We start from the raw sequence: 14,137 nt of genomic DNA on the forward strand, positions 1-14,137 counted from the left end.
ATCATTCTGATAGACAGAAGCCAAAATAATCTCTCAGAATTTATTGTTTTTCCAGATAACTAATAGTGATAAATAGAAAAGTTTGAACTGGTCTCAGTAGAAAAAAAATCTGTAAGAAATATATCTCCTTACTTTTCAAATTACAAATTATGACAACCTGTTAGCATAAAAGATCTATGTACATCATTGCAGTAATTCACAGAATATCTGCAGTGATAGAGCAAGTTTCTTATCAAAACTGATATTAAGGATCTACTATTTTTATAGCAACATTGTCACTATGGGTCTTTTTAGTCTGAATATTCTGTGTATTTTTATATATATTGCAATGTATAAGCTATTATGAGATGGCTGAAAAAAACACATTATGATTTTGAAACCATTCAACCCCCAGGAAGTAAACACTATACTAACCTTTTCAGTTAACTTATTTTTTTTCAATCCCAAACTGAATGTATCACTTTATTTTTAAGTAGAAGAGAGTCTAAAGGCTCTTCTCCAAATCTGAAACATAAAGGGGCTATACCAAGGACAAGATTCTTGATTGTGCGCAACCTTATGAATTTATGAGAATGCTTTTACGTATTTTTCAGTTAAAGACATGGGGAGGAAACAGGCCTAATCAGAATTTTTGTGCAAGTATTTTTTGCAAAACTACATCTCCATCTGGCATTTTTGATCTGGATTTTTTTTTTTTTAACTTCTACATTTGGGAGGATAATTAATTTATTTTGACAGCAGAATATTCCCCCTAATCTACCATATTTCCAAATTATACCAGACATATGGCTTCTGTGTCATCAGCTCTTGATGCTTGTTCTTGGTTACTTGAGCTGGAATGGGGTCTCGGCAACCTCTTCTAATCTTTCCAGAAGGTACAGCTTTGGGACCCATGCCAGTACTTGGCAGCACAGTGCTGATTAAATCAGATGAACTCTATACTGAAACTAACAAAACCAAGACCCCAGTGAGGAGGACGAAGCAGTTAGTCACCTTCTATAGTCCAGTTTCCACCTGCTCCCACCTTGGCTTTTCTGTTCCAGTTCCATGGAGACGAAGACTTACTGACAGCTGCAGAACGCTTCTTTTCTATATTAGAAAAGAAGATTCTCACAGTAACTATGTTTGTAAGACTGGATTAGGCAAGTGAGGAACACTAACCAATTGCCTCTGAAGACAACTGAGAAAGCTTTTGGCACAGTAAGATTTTTTTCTTCCATAGGTAGGCTCAGCACCCTTTTCACTCATGTGCAGAGACTGATACGAGGAGAGCCTTACTGTAAAGGATTCTGTATGACCTGAAGGCTTGCATGTATGGCTTACTTTGAATTAATTTCCCAAATGCACTGCTTATCATGAGGTGTTCTCAATAGAAACCTTCATAAGCCTTGTCTTAGCACTTCTTGATTCCTGTGTGCACAAATGCATTGACAATATGAGTCGGTGCCATGTGTCTCACTTGTTCTGAAACTCTCCTACCTGTCTTTTACCCAATTATATTAATAGTGGTGGAGATGCTACTTAATGTGTTTCTGTACTCAAATTCTATGTAATTTTTTGCCTCTGTACTAAAGTGAATAATTGGCTTTTTTTTTTTAAATCCATAATGCCCAATAATATGTTCCATTGTTAAATGTCTGTGTTAGTCTCCAAAGCTAATTAACTCACTAGTGAACTCTTTGAGGAAATTAAGGCTGCAAGGCATTTCTTCAACCTTGACAGAACGCTGAGAAGTAGCATTTGGGTAACCATTCATGTATAACATGCAAAAGTTATATACTTGAGTATCTAGAGGAGACACGTGTCTGCCTATTTCAGCTTGAAAGACATAAAATAATTTCATTTCTTGGATCCGCTCAGGCTGGCAACATTTCATATTAACGCATTAGATTTAGTGTTTGGAATTTCCAAAGGATGAACAATAATGCAGTGACATTTACTGGAGGACTGGGAAATCCAGGTATCCTGCATCAAGAGGTGAAAGGATATTAAAGGAAAGTTAGACTTTCCTCACAGGTTTACACCTTCATAGGTTTAAGTCACCACCTCTTTTGTAATTAAGCGTGAATACCTAATTATAGCATGTTTCAGAGGTGTGTGATCTTCATGAAATAATTTAGAGACTCTCAATTTTTCATTAGTATCTTGTCATTTTCAGAAATAACAGTTCATTAAAGTTCAGTAGAATGATCTAATCTATCATTTTGCAAAATGATGACTATTTTGATAGCTTTGGGCATTAATTGTGTTTGTGATGTCCTTTCATTTACCAGTAACAAGAAATTATCCCATTAGTCTGTGGGCTTTTCACATGGAGTCACCATGCAACTTCTACTAGAACGAGTGCACAACGGGTGCTCTGTGAACAATATGTGATTACTGTTTAGAGTGCTCGAAGGAATCTAGCTCAAAGATCAGTCTTCAAGCAATTAATTGTTATGTGCATGCAAGAAGGACTTGAGGGGTTATGTCACTTTTTTCATCTGAAATAGTCAAACTAACAGGAAAACAAGCTGCAGATTGAAAATTTTATTGACGATCTGTTTAAATATTAGTTATGCAGGTATGTACAGCATCCAAGGGCATATGAGTGTAGTTCACTGTGAAATGTGTGACTTCAATTCATAATGTTCATGACTACTTAATTTCAGAATAATTGCACATGTGTTGTTTCCTTTTGCCTCCTCCAATTAATCAATCCTTAGCATGTTTGTTGAGAAACTTTATTGGGAAAATATCAGAATCTCCTCGAGGTTTTCCCATGTTCAGAAAAGTCGATGGTAACATATCACAGGATGTCTTTGGGCTCCAGTGATTAAATTTAGAATTCCTGAAGTAATTGCTTTCATTTCTGCTTTAAAGGCCAGAGTAAAAATAAGCAATGAAATCTCTCTTCTATTTACATAAACAACAGATGATCAGGCATAGGAGTACTCTTGACGGTACAGCCCTAATGAATTTACAAAACCAGTGTTTTTGAAGTATTCCACTGAGAAATTTTAAAGATGAAGTAAATTTCAAGGATTTGTGTAAACCTGTTTCAATGCTGATCTGTGACTTTTAAATTCATAAGATCTGGAACAAACTTACCCAGCACTTGGTAATCATAGTTTTCAAAAAATAAGCTTACATAGGAACATAGTAAATGTAGGTGAAAATAAGACCTCTCATGGCATGAAACCTATTCAGGAAGGTTAAACTATCTTAAATTGTCCTGTTTTTGTTACTGTCTAGGGATGTATACCTGGGCAGTCACAGCAGAACTGCTGAAGTTTCTGTGCCCTGAGGAACACGGAAAATGTACAATAAAGCTAAGAATAAAAGTGTTTCTCCATGTTCAGTCCACCCTCCTATTGCATTCACTGGATAACTGTTATTACAAACTGTTGTGGATAAACTGTTTTTCTTCCTGAATTCAGTATCCTTATGAGAAATTAATAAACTTGATAAATCCCCTGCTGTGTCGTCCACACCCCGCCCCCCCCCCCCCCCCCCAACAACAACAACAAAAGGGGTGGGGTGGGAGACAGGACCCAGCAAACCAACCCAAACTCCAGTAACACTCACCCCTGTCCCTGTGTGTTAATGCTATTTGAGGGTTGGCTGTCTGTATACCTAAAGTTCAAACCACAGATGCTCAGTTCAATTTCTGGAGAAACCACAGCAAACTTTGTACAGTGAACTTCTTGTATGGCATTAGGGCTTCATGCTATTTCTGTTATTTGGCAGGATTAGTTCTATGGGATTGCTGTTTCCTTCATATTGTATTTTCACTTTCTTGCTGACTATACACATAGATGTCTGTTCTCTCTCTCTCTCTCTCTCTCATAAAAATAGAAAATGTCCTCCATGAGTTTTAAAATAAATAATACTTTAAAACAAGTTGAGTTGTCAAAATATATGGAACTTGCTTCAGCTGACATGAATTGTGGTTTAGCTTATAAACAGTGAGGCAACTGAGTTGGCATACCTTTGTCTAATCTGAAATACGCTTATTAAGCATGGAAGAGGAGATAATTGTTGCTATGGGGTCAGAAGGTCTTTAGGAGAGAAAGGGGCAGCAGAGCTGTCAGTGAAAAGAAGAATGGCTCCAGTCCTTTGTGTTTGGGTAAACTCTTTTCCAAGATATATGTATTCTAGCAATGGAAACAAGGGTATCCAAATCTGCCCATTATGGTTAGCAAATGCATAGCTTGTTTGCAATTTTTTTAAATCACTAGATGGACGTATTACAAATGAAACAATTTGGGATAAATGCTAGTTTCTTATTAAACTTACACCCTGTTTCTGGTAGCAAAATATACTATAGTTACAATGAAAACGTAAGTTCCTACTATTTCTTAATTGATAAATTATATAGATTGTGTTACTGTGTATGAAACCTTTACCTTCCATATGGATTTCATAGCCAATGACAATACAATTGCACATATATCAGAAGCTGATGTAATTCTGATAAAGTTTCTTAAACTTAAGAAAAATGCTAATTATATTTGTATTTAATTGCAACAGCCATGTAAATACAAAGCTCTGATATAACAGCAACCTAGCATTTTCGAGCAGTAGGAATTGTGTATAAAACATAATCGGAGGCATAAAGGTGACATGTTATGTCTTGGAACAGAATCTTGTTACTTGATACTGTTAGTTGGTTCAAATGGGTATGCAAATCTCCAGGAAGTACACCACTGGTGATTCACTACTGCAGTGGAGAATGGTGATTGCCTGCTGAAGGGTATCTGGCAGCTGAATTGCTTTAATATGTGTGGTGTGTGTGTGTGGTGGTGGTGTTGCTGCTGTTTGTTTTATAAGTCACTGAAAGTCTCATGGAATTTTCTGGTTGTCTTGTGGCAATGGTGAACCCAGGTATCAGTGAACTTTTTGGTCCCTGGCATCCTGCAATCAGTGCACATCACAGAAGCAATCCCTGTTGAGAAAATGACTCATGCTACTTAGTTTTGCCTCACACTTTAACATGGTTTTAGTCACCCCTTCCAGTTACAGTTATATAAATATATATTTTTTTTTTCTGAGAATTCTTCTTCAGACTTCTATAGCCCAAAGGCATGCTAGTTGCCTTGCTTTACATGGAGAGGGGCAAGCAGTAAAATCCTATGGAGCAAAACTACCTTTATACTCAGCATAACTAGGATTTTCACGCAAATTCCGATCTGCAAAGAACATACATGCTAATTTTGGGCAGAGTGCAGCAACATAGAAAGTTTCTGTAGGCCAACACAAAGTTAAAAGATATCAGAATGGTTTAATTTAGACATATTTTTCATGTACTCATATCCTTTACAAAAAATCTTGCAAAACAAATCTTTAGCACATCTCGCCCCCCCCCACGAGGAAACAGATCTTGAGGGGAGAGAGTAAAAGGGCAGAGGCCTTGCCCGGTCCCAGTTGTACTGCATAGATGGAAGGCTAGAGAGAAAAATAAGGTCCTTGCTGGATTACATTTCCAATGGCTAACATTTTTACATCTGGAGCCAGATTATCAAGTCAGATCTCAGTCCCAGGAGAGTTTTTGCCCACAAAGCCCACCCACTCACAAGAACGGCTTCGAATGTAAAAGCCAACTGAAATCTCAAGCTGTCAGTGGTACACAAAGCAAACTGTAGGTCTTCCCTTCATCTGTGATTCTAATCTGCAATGTAAAATTGACCCTTCAGCTACACTCATGCACTTAGAATGTTGTTTTATCTGACGCTCTGTGCTATAGCATGAACAGAAGTTAAACAAACCTACGGGTTATTTTACTACTTTATCCATACAGAAATAGCAAACCATTACTTTTTTTAAGTACAGAAACAGTACCCTGGCTTTCTATTCATATTTGCAATAAAATCAGAAATACTTTTCTGGAAAGAGCTTGAAAAGATATTAATTTTAAGAGATTATAGGACAGCTCTGGCCTTCTTCAAAAGGAGACAGAATAATAAACAGACATAACTCCCCTTTCACAAATGCACTCACTGACTATCATTTTTAAACTCTGTTCATGGAGCAATTCCTATTCTATTTCTAGCATCCCAAAGAGCAATGACATACAGCACTCATTACAGTGCTCCTCACATCAGGAGTAAAAGGAATAAGAGCAAATAAAAGTGAGTATGGATAGACTTTCCATTGCTCCCATTTTCTAAAGAAAATCATTTTTCTCTCTTATGATCTGCCCCTTCACACAGCTGATAGATGAATGCTTCCCCACACTTTAGCTGAACCATCTGTGTTAGCAAGGTTTGCAAGAGAGTCCTGTTCAGCCACTAAGTAATAGTGCTGGCCAAAAAAATACACTTGGCTTTCATGAACTATTTTCTATCTAACTTCTCTATTTCCGTTACCTCTTGGAGCATCACATTTTGTACTCTGTAAGCTGTATAAACTATTTCAGCTCTATCAGCTCTAAGAGTTATTGAAGACCTGTCAAAGACCTGACTTTGAATAAGGAATTAGATTTTCAACATTTCTGAATTTTCTGTACTCTGCAGGGATTCTAGAAGAATTAGATAATTGTATTGTAAAACTCTAAACATTCCATTTTGGACTATGCATGAGTGTTTTATGTTACATATTTTCAGTGTATCCAAATTATTTGCTATGCTTTTAATGCTATGTCGTCTTTTCAAAAGAACTTAAAATTCGAACATTAAGCTGATAATTAGAATGTTCCTTTCAGGGCACTAAACACATTTTTGTCTGGCATGCTTTACAGTGAGTCCACTGTATATGACATTGTCTCAGTACAAGGCTCACCCTGTCTTGTCTTCCTGATTAATTAGAAACAGATTGCAGCCAGAGTTTTGACTGGTGGAAAGTGATTGTTACACAGCCAGGGACAAATGATTTTCCCACAGAATCATTCCAGCATTCTAAAGCCAAGTTTAAAAATATCACGGCATTTTAATATTTACATTCATCATTGAAAAAAAATGAACACATGGAAGAGACTGTAAGATATGGTATAACAACAGCCATTGTTCACTTTATGGCACTGTACAGAAGCTGATCTAATTCTTCAGTTGTTACAGCTGGCAAACAACCAGTCTCAGGGCCAAACTCTTGCAGCATCTGTGTATAACCATCCAGTACAAAATTGGCAGTGCAATGCAGTTATATAGGCAGGAAACTGTTTATGCCCTGTTATTTTCTATACGGTTTCCTATATAATGCTTGGGATCATAATTTTAGAAGCTCCTCTCAGAACCACACTGAGGGGGAAAAAAAAACAGCCTCCCCACATCTGTCTTTTTGTTGTTTATACATTCAGTCCCTCCCCATGAGAAGAAAAATTTGTAAGAGTGTTTCATTTTCGTATTGTTTTTATTTCTGTTTGTGTTTATATTTATTTATACAGAGTCAGAAGAAATGTTCTTAGCTTTCTTCAGCGCTAGGAGCAATCCTTCCATCCTGGGAGCAGTTATCCTGCATCCAAGAGGAGCTTCATTTCTACTTTTTCCTCCTCGAAGGAGACTGTGGCCTGATCTTCATGGTGAGTTGCATGGAGACAGAGCAAAGTTTTTAATTAGATCATTCTTTTCTTCCTAGATTTACAAGGAAAACTTCTAGATTTTTCTGGCTATAGATCCAGAAGCCCTAAAGATAAGGAAAAAACTTGTATTAAACACACCAGGTTACTTCTGTGACCATCATCAGGTCTGTAGGCTTCATCTAAACTCCAGAGCAGATGTGCCCCATGAGTCCTGCTGCCTTGGTTCCTGGGCTGCCTGTTAATGAGGGTACAGAACTGCACCTTGATCCCTTTCCTTGCCTTTTCTGGGAAGCCAGGGCATGCAGAGAACAAAGCGTGCTCTGGGGGTATTGTAACAACCAAGAGACGAGCCAACATCTGGAGTTAGGGGTACTCTGGATCTCACAGGTTACACACGCCCATAGGAGCCCTTGTTTATTTTTCTCTTATGAAAGAAAACAAATTTCCCAGCAGTGTCTCAAACTACAATCAGATATATGTTCTGGCTGCTGGACACCAAGTGGACTAGGCCTGTAATATAAATGTTCAGCTGCAGGGAAAATTTCTCCTTGGTTGCTTAGAACAGATCAAATGGCCTATATCATTCAAGTTAGGTACCATAATTGCTAGGGAATGTTTATTAAAAATGTAATTGATATGCCTATTATGAGTAGAATTCAGGATGTGAGTAATCTCATAATCTGCTCCATTTTCACTGCAGCTTCTTATGTTAAGTTTTTTTGACCATTGCTTCAATCGCTACATTCTCAGGACAAAAACTCATCACCAGGATTATCCGTTTCATAAGAAATAATATAATTCTGAAGAGTCCTATAAAAGGACAGTTTATTAAATGATTTCATAATTTCCTCCCTTTTAACCCCATTGCCTCACGTTTATTTAAAAGATATTTGACATTATTTTTAAAAAGCTTTGAAAGGGGCAGACATATTCTTAGTTTGTTGTAGCATCTAATGTCCTGAAATTCACGGATATTTGTGTCTCGGTATGATGGCTATATATTGTAGTGGATCAGTCACAAATGGGGGTATATAAGAAAAACAGAACACTAACATGTTGTAGAACATAAAATAAAGACCTTTAGTCCTGAAATTCCTCATACATGTCTAAAATATCAAGTGAGGTGTTTCTGGGGCTGCATATCTTTTGTGTTTATTTGGGCTAAAATTTTTCAGTGCAACTGAGAAATCTCTTACTACATATAAAAATAATTAAAAATATATGTATGTGACACTTAACAGAGGTATATTTTGTTCTTTTTGTTTTAAAAACACTTTGTTTAAATATGTTACCGTACTCTGGAGTAGATGCTTGTCAGTTAAATTAAAAGCATTTTGTAGCTGGCACTTGTGCTATGCTGACAAGCAGCTACAAAGAATAGTATGTTTGCACAGCAATTGCTGAAATTGTTTGAGAAAGACTGCACCTTTCTCCATCAGGTAACAGAAACGTCAACTTCATTTGAAAAAAAAAAAAGAAAACACATCATGAAAGGAAGTTTATAAAGATATATTTCTATGTTTGACACTTTCATCAGGTTTTGGACCAAGTCCCTCGGCTGTACTCCTGGTGGAAAAATTACATCCTGTTCTGTGACTTTCAAATCTCAAATGCAGATGTGTCATTCCTTAGAAACATCACAGGAGTTATTTGCTCAGAGAGAATCAAATTTGTGTGAATTCATTAAGTCAAACAGGACCATAAGTATGCATGATGAACCATATGTTTGCCTAAAGAAGTGCTGAATCAAGTGAACGAATGTTTTCACAAATAAATAAATGTGTACACAAATGACATCATACACATCATTAACAGAGATATTATGAATCCCTTCTAAAATCCAATCCCTTTATCTATCCATAAACTGGAGAACCAACTTAATTAAACTGTAGTAAGTTACTTTCCACTGAAAAATCATTCATGAATACATCCTCCTGCCACAGATTTCAAAAAAATGAGCCCTGAACTGTCACATAAGCCTTTGATTAGGAAAAGTAAATACACATACACACTAAAACTAAAACAGACTTAGCTTTTTTATAAGCTTTTACAGTCTCATCAAAATACAGAAGCAACAGCTGGGAGTTTTAACATATGTCCTACTTACAGTGCACAGCTTCCATTCAACTGTAGAACAGATATAATTATGTTCATTAGGTTTTGTGAGATTTAATTAATATTTGTATAACTCTTCGATATACCTAGTTATAAATCAGGATTAAGGTCAGAAGTTTTAATTACTTCATCTTCTCTCATGGGTATCTTTCCATATTATTAAGATATTTTCCTTCTATTCTGATGAGTATTTGAAATCTAAAAGATTAGGGGCTTCAGCACCTGTCTGCAGGACACCCTCTCTAGTTTCAGCTGATATCACAAATATCACACTCATTAAGCTACAAATGTGCCCAGTTTTACTTTAAAAGAGCAGATGTTTAAGAATTGGGACTTTCCAAGCTCCATGTGGCATTAGCCCAACAGTAAATGCTTTATCTACAACTGTGAAAGCATCATGTTCCTGGGAGAAGTTAGAGGACAAGGGAAGTCTGTGGAATGAAGCCTGAGATGTAAAAATGATCATACATCTGTAAGTAAGTATATTTGCAAACTGGAAGGAAATATAACTACCACTTAGTCCCACAACTCATTTGTGTGTTAGCTTTTATCTGCTTCTAGGATTTGCTGTCATATTTTATACAAGTATATGCATTTTGGAGACTGGTTGTGTTCACATTCAGGTTGTTGTTAAGTACAGGAACATGACAGCAGCTGCATTAGGTCAAGTCAAAGATCCATATCATTTAGCACTGTCTCACACTGCCTAGAGAAAGCAGATGTCCAGAAAATAATGCAAGACAGGGCAAGCATATTGGATACTTCCCTCTGAGAGCCTCTAGCCACTTGCAATGCTGAGCCAGACATCATTTCTATGTGTTTAGTAATCCTTGATGGACATTTTCTTCTTCATCTTCAATGTGTCTGGTCAATTTCAAACAATGCAAAATTTCCCTGAACATTGGAGGCTGCAAAGATTGAACTACTGTCACACTCTAACAGGTGAGACCCCTGTTTTACTTCAGTGGTAGAAGTAGAGTGGTTTAGACTTTAAATTACTCTAAGAAAGCAATTATCTGCTTCTATATTGAAGGCCATAAAATAATTATTTCTATGCAAAATTTACTGCACACAGAATGTACAAATAGAGCAACAGTATTTTTTCATACTTAGAATAGATATGTTATTTTGATTAGGAAGCATCTGCTATCTGTATGGTATACTGGATGCACTGGAACTTGATAATGTATTGCTGTAATAGCAATAGGTATCATCAGTGATGTATAGATACTATATGAAGGAAGAAAATTGGCATGGCTCTAAAGGTTGATGTATCAATTATGTGTCATCCCTATGGATGGAAATTCCATTCCTATGTAAGAATATAATAACAGTGCAATGTGACCAGGGTGGGGATGGTGACCAGGAACCTTGAAGGACAAAGTAGCACACGTGTTGAAGGCCTGAAAAGTCAGGCCAGGATTGCAGAATGTAAAGAATATCAAGAAGGAGAATGGAGAAAAAAACGTGTGAAAGCAAAAGAGCTAAATGAATTAATCTTTTGCACTGTTGCTTATGAAAAAAGGAAAAAGGAGCTTGAGGAAACTCTGACCAGAAGGGGATAAATTTGAGGAGTTTTCAGCTTGCGGTGTCCATAGAACTTACTTAAGAAGAAAATAGCAAAAGGAGCAGTAATATATTCTGACAATTAGGGAGGCCAAATAAAGTTGTCTGGCACGAGGCCCAAAATAGACAAAAGGAACACTGTTTCTCAGAATATATAACATAATTTTGGAACTCACTGTTGCCCCACTTAGTAAATGCAAAATTATTAATGGGTTCACAAGGTAATTATTACAGCGATAAAAGATACTCACTGAAGGCTATTAAGCAAAGTTGTACTGATGCAATCTCAAACTCAAGAAGCGTCTAAACCATAAATAGATGAGAGTTGGCAGTATGTACCACAAGAATCATCACTCCACACTTGCACTGTTTCCTAAGCATCTACTCATGATCATCACTGAAGACAAGATGGTGTGTTAGGTGGGTCTCTGGTCTGATACAGTTCAGCTGCTCTTATGTTCCAGGTACTCCAGCAAGAGGTAGATGGTACCATCATTTTTGCAATTATATTCTTTATAATAAATTTGCTTTATTATAAAGAAAAAGAGGCTTCTTATATTTTTATCTCCAAGATTAATCTGTGCAAGAAACTTCACATAATTAATAAGAGAAGATACACGTTTCCACTCTGATGGGCTGTGAATGTCATAATTTCTTTTGAAAATAAGGAATGTATTGTACATAGAAAAAGAAAAAGACAATTAAGAGAGTGATTATTTCTGTTTGTACAGTAGTTAAAAATTGCCACACAAATATTATTTGTGATCTTCATTCATACTGTGCTGGAAAGATACAGCTGTTACAACAAAGCAGATAAGTATGGAGTGAAATAGGAAACAGATTTTCTGGGAAAAAAGTCAAAATCTGTATTATGTAAACTGTATTCTCTGATGAGATGAGCTTCTTTCTTCTTCCTCAGCCCTGTTTCATTTTATAGGATTTTTTCAGTATCTGTAGTCAAAAGATGACTTTTTGTTTTATGCAAACAGTATGTATTCTAGTATGCAAGATGCACAAATATTGGGCTGGTGTATATGAATATAGGAGACATTTGTGTGTTTTGTGTTAATGTATAAAGTACTGAAATGTTTATACGGAGACTTTGAAGACAGATTTCAATTGGTGACAGGTTTTTCATCTGTAGTCTATTAAAGAAAACATTGTGTTGATTTCAACTCCTAAACAAACAAACAAACAATTATGATTAAATTTTAAATTGACTTTTTGCTTGGCAACAATAAACAAGTAATAGGACAGGAAGCTTGTGGTTTCCTGGATTCTCCTCCTTGCCCTTCTAGAACATGAGAGTGGCATCTCTCTTTACCTAGTCACCAGGGATCTCCCTGACTGCCACAACCTGTCAAAGGTGATAGAAAGTCACTCTGTGATGGTGGCAGCCAGTTCTCTCAGCATCCTTGGATGGATCCTACACAGACTTGTAGATTTGTGTTATGTTCAGTTTGCCTAAGGGGTCTACAACTCAATTTTCACTTACTGTGGGTAGTAATTCATCCTCTGGCCTTTGCCTCAGGCTTCTTAGAGCTGAGGTCTGAGGGAAAGCCTTGTCAATAAGGACTGAGACAATGAAGGTAATGAGCAATTCAGCCTTTCTGTAGCCTTTTCATTAGGTCCCCTGTTCTGTTCAGTAGCCTTATTTTCCTTCGCCTTCCTCTTGCTGTAGTACCCCTGTAGGAGTTTTCCTTGCTGTCCTTCATATTCCTCACCAATTTCACCCTCCTCCCACTGAACTTTGGCACCCTCTGTGCCTCCCTCTTTTAGTTCTGGCTTTGCATGCCCAGGGTACTGTTCTGTAGTCCTTCTGGGTAGCTCGTCCCCAGCATTTACCCTCTGTATGCTTCCTATTGTGTTTGAATCCAGTCACGAGTCCCTTGTCCCTCCTGTGCATCAGGACAGTCCACTCGCCTGCTCTGACCAGGTTGTCTGTAAAGAACGACCAGATCTCCTGGGCCCCTCTGCTCTTCAGGGCAGCCTCCCCTGTATGGTCAGTTCCCTGACCAAAGCGAAGTCCTCTTTCCTGAAGTCCAGGGCCGCTTTGGGGCTGTTTGTCTCCCCCCCTTTTCCTCTGGATTTTGCATCCTACCATCTCATGGTCACTGCAGCAAGTCTGCCATCATCTAAGATGCCACTGACTGATTCTTCTTTACTTGTGGTGTCCAGCGGAGCACCTCATCTGCTTTCATTGGCTGACATCTGTGTCAAAAATCCTCCTCAAGGCACTCCAGAGATCTGGACTGCATCCCAAGTCATTGCTCTTTCAGGAGAAGCTTGGGGCATTTACAGGCTCCCAGAAGAACCAAAATTATGCATGCAATTATGAAGATCCACGAAATCTTCTTGGTTTGGCAATGTAAAGGAGATATCTACTATATCCCCTTTGCTGGCCTCCCCTCTGATCCTGATCTGGAAGCTCTGAACAGAACCATCACTTTTTTCACAGAAAGTTGCATGTACTTGAGCAGCATATTTATATAGCGAGTTATCACCCCGCCTCCCCTGGTCTCACCAGACTGCCCTTCCTGAAGAGCTTGTGTCCTTCCATCATACAGCTGTATTTCTCTGACGCCAGTAGTAACAGTCCTTGAGACCGTGCACAGTCTTGTAACTCCCATTTGTTTCCCATGCTGTGTACATTTGTGTATTGGTACTTGACATTGGTCCCCAACCATGATTCCTTCTCAGTGGATGTATGACGGTTTCTAGCATTAGGTTCTCCTCCAGGATGCCCTTTCTTTTCACCTGTTTTTCTTTGGACTTTGGTCTCCATTCCCCCTCAAAAGTGGTTTAAAGCCCTTCAGTTAGTAAACCTGTTGGAAAAAATGGTCTTGCACCTCTTGGTCAGATGGGTCACATCTAGCATACTTTCTAGCTTCAAGGTCCGTAATTAAAACATGCAGAAAAACATCTGATCTTTACCTTCAACCTCTCCTTTGAACTCTCACC

The 14,137-nt window shown here is 37.7% G+C and overlaps 1 long non-coding RNA gene across 1 annotated transcript in view; it reads left to right on the top strand.

The window, feature by feature from the left end:
• Positions 1-14,137, top strand: part of LOC118245191 (uncharacterized) — a 43,869-nt gene that overhangs the window by 2,790 nt on the left and 26,942 nt on the right. The window contains exon 2 of the long non-coding RNA XR_004777793.2: positions 7,361-7,495. This is a non-coding gene — a long non-coding RNA (uncharacterized LOC118245191). The remainder of the gene's footprint in view (positions 1-7,360; positions 7,496-14,137) is intronic.

This window comes from Cygnus atratus, chromosome 7 (genome assembly GCF_013377495.2).
Source record: "Cygnus atratus isolate AKBS03 ecotype Queensland, Australia chromosome 7, CAtr_DNAZoo_HiC_assembly, whole genome shotgun sequence".
NCBI classification, from domain to species: domain Eukaryota; kingdom Metazoa; phylum Chordata; class Aves; order Anseriformes; family Anatidae; genus Cygnus; species Cygnus atratus.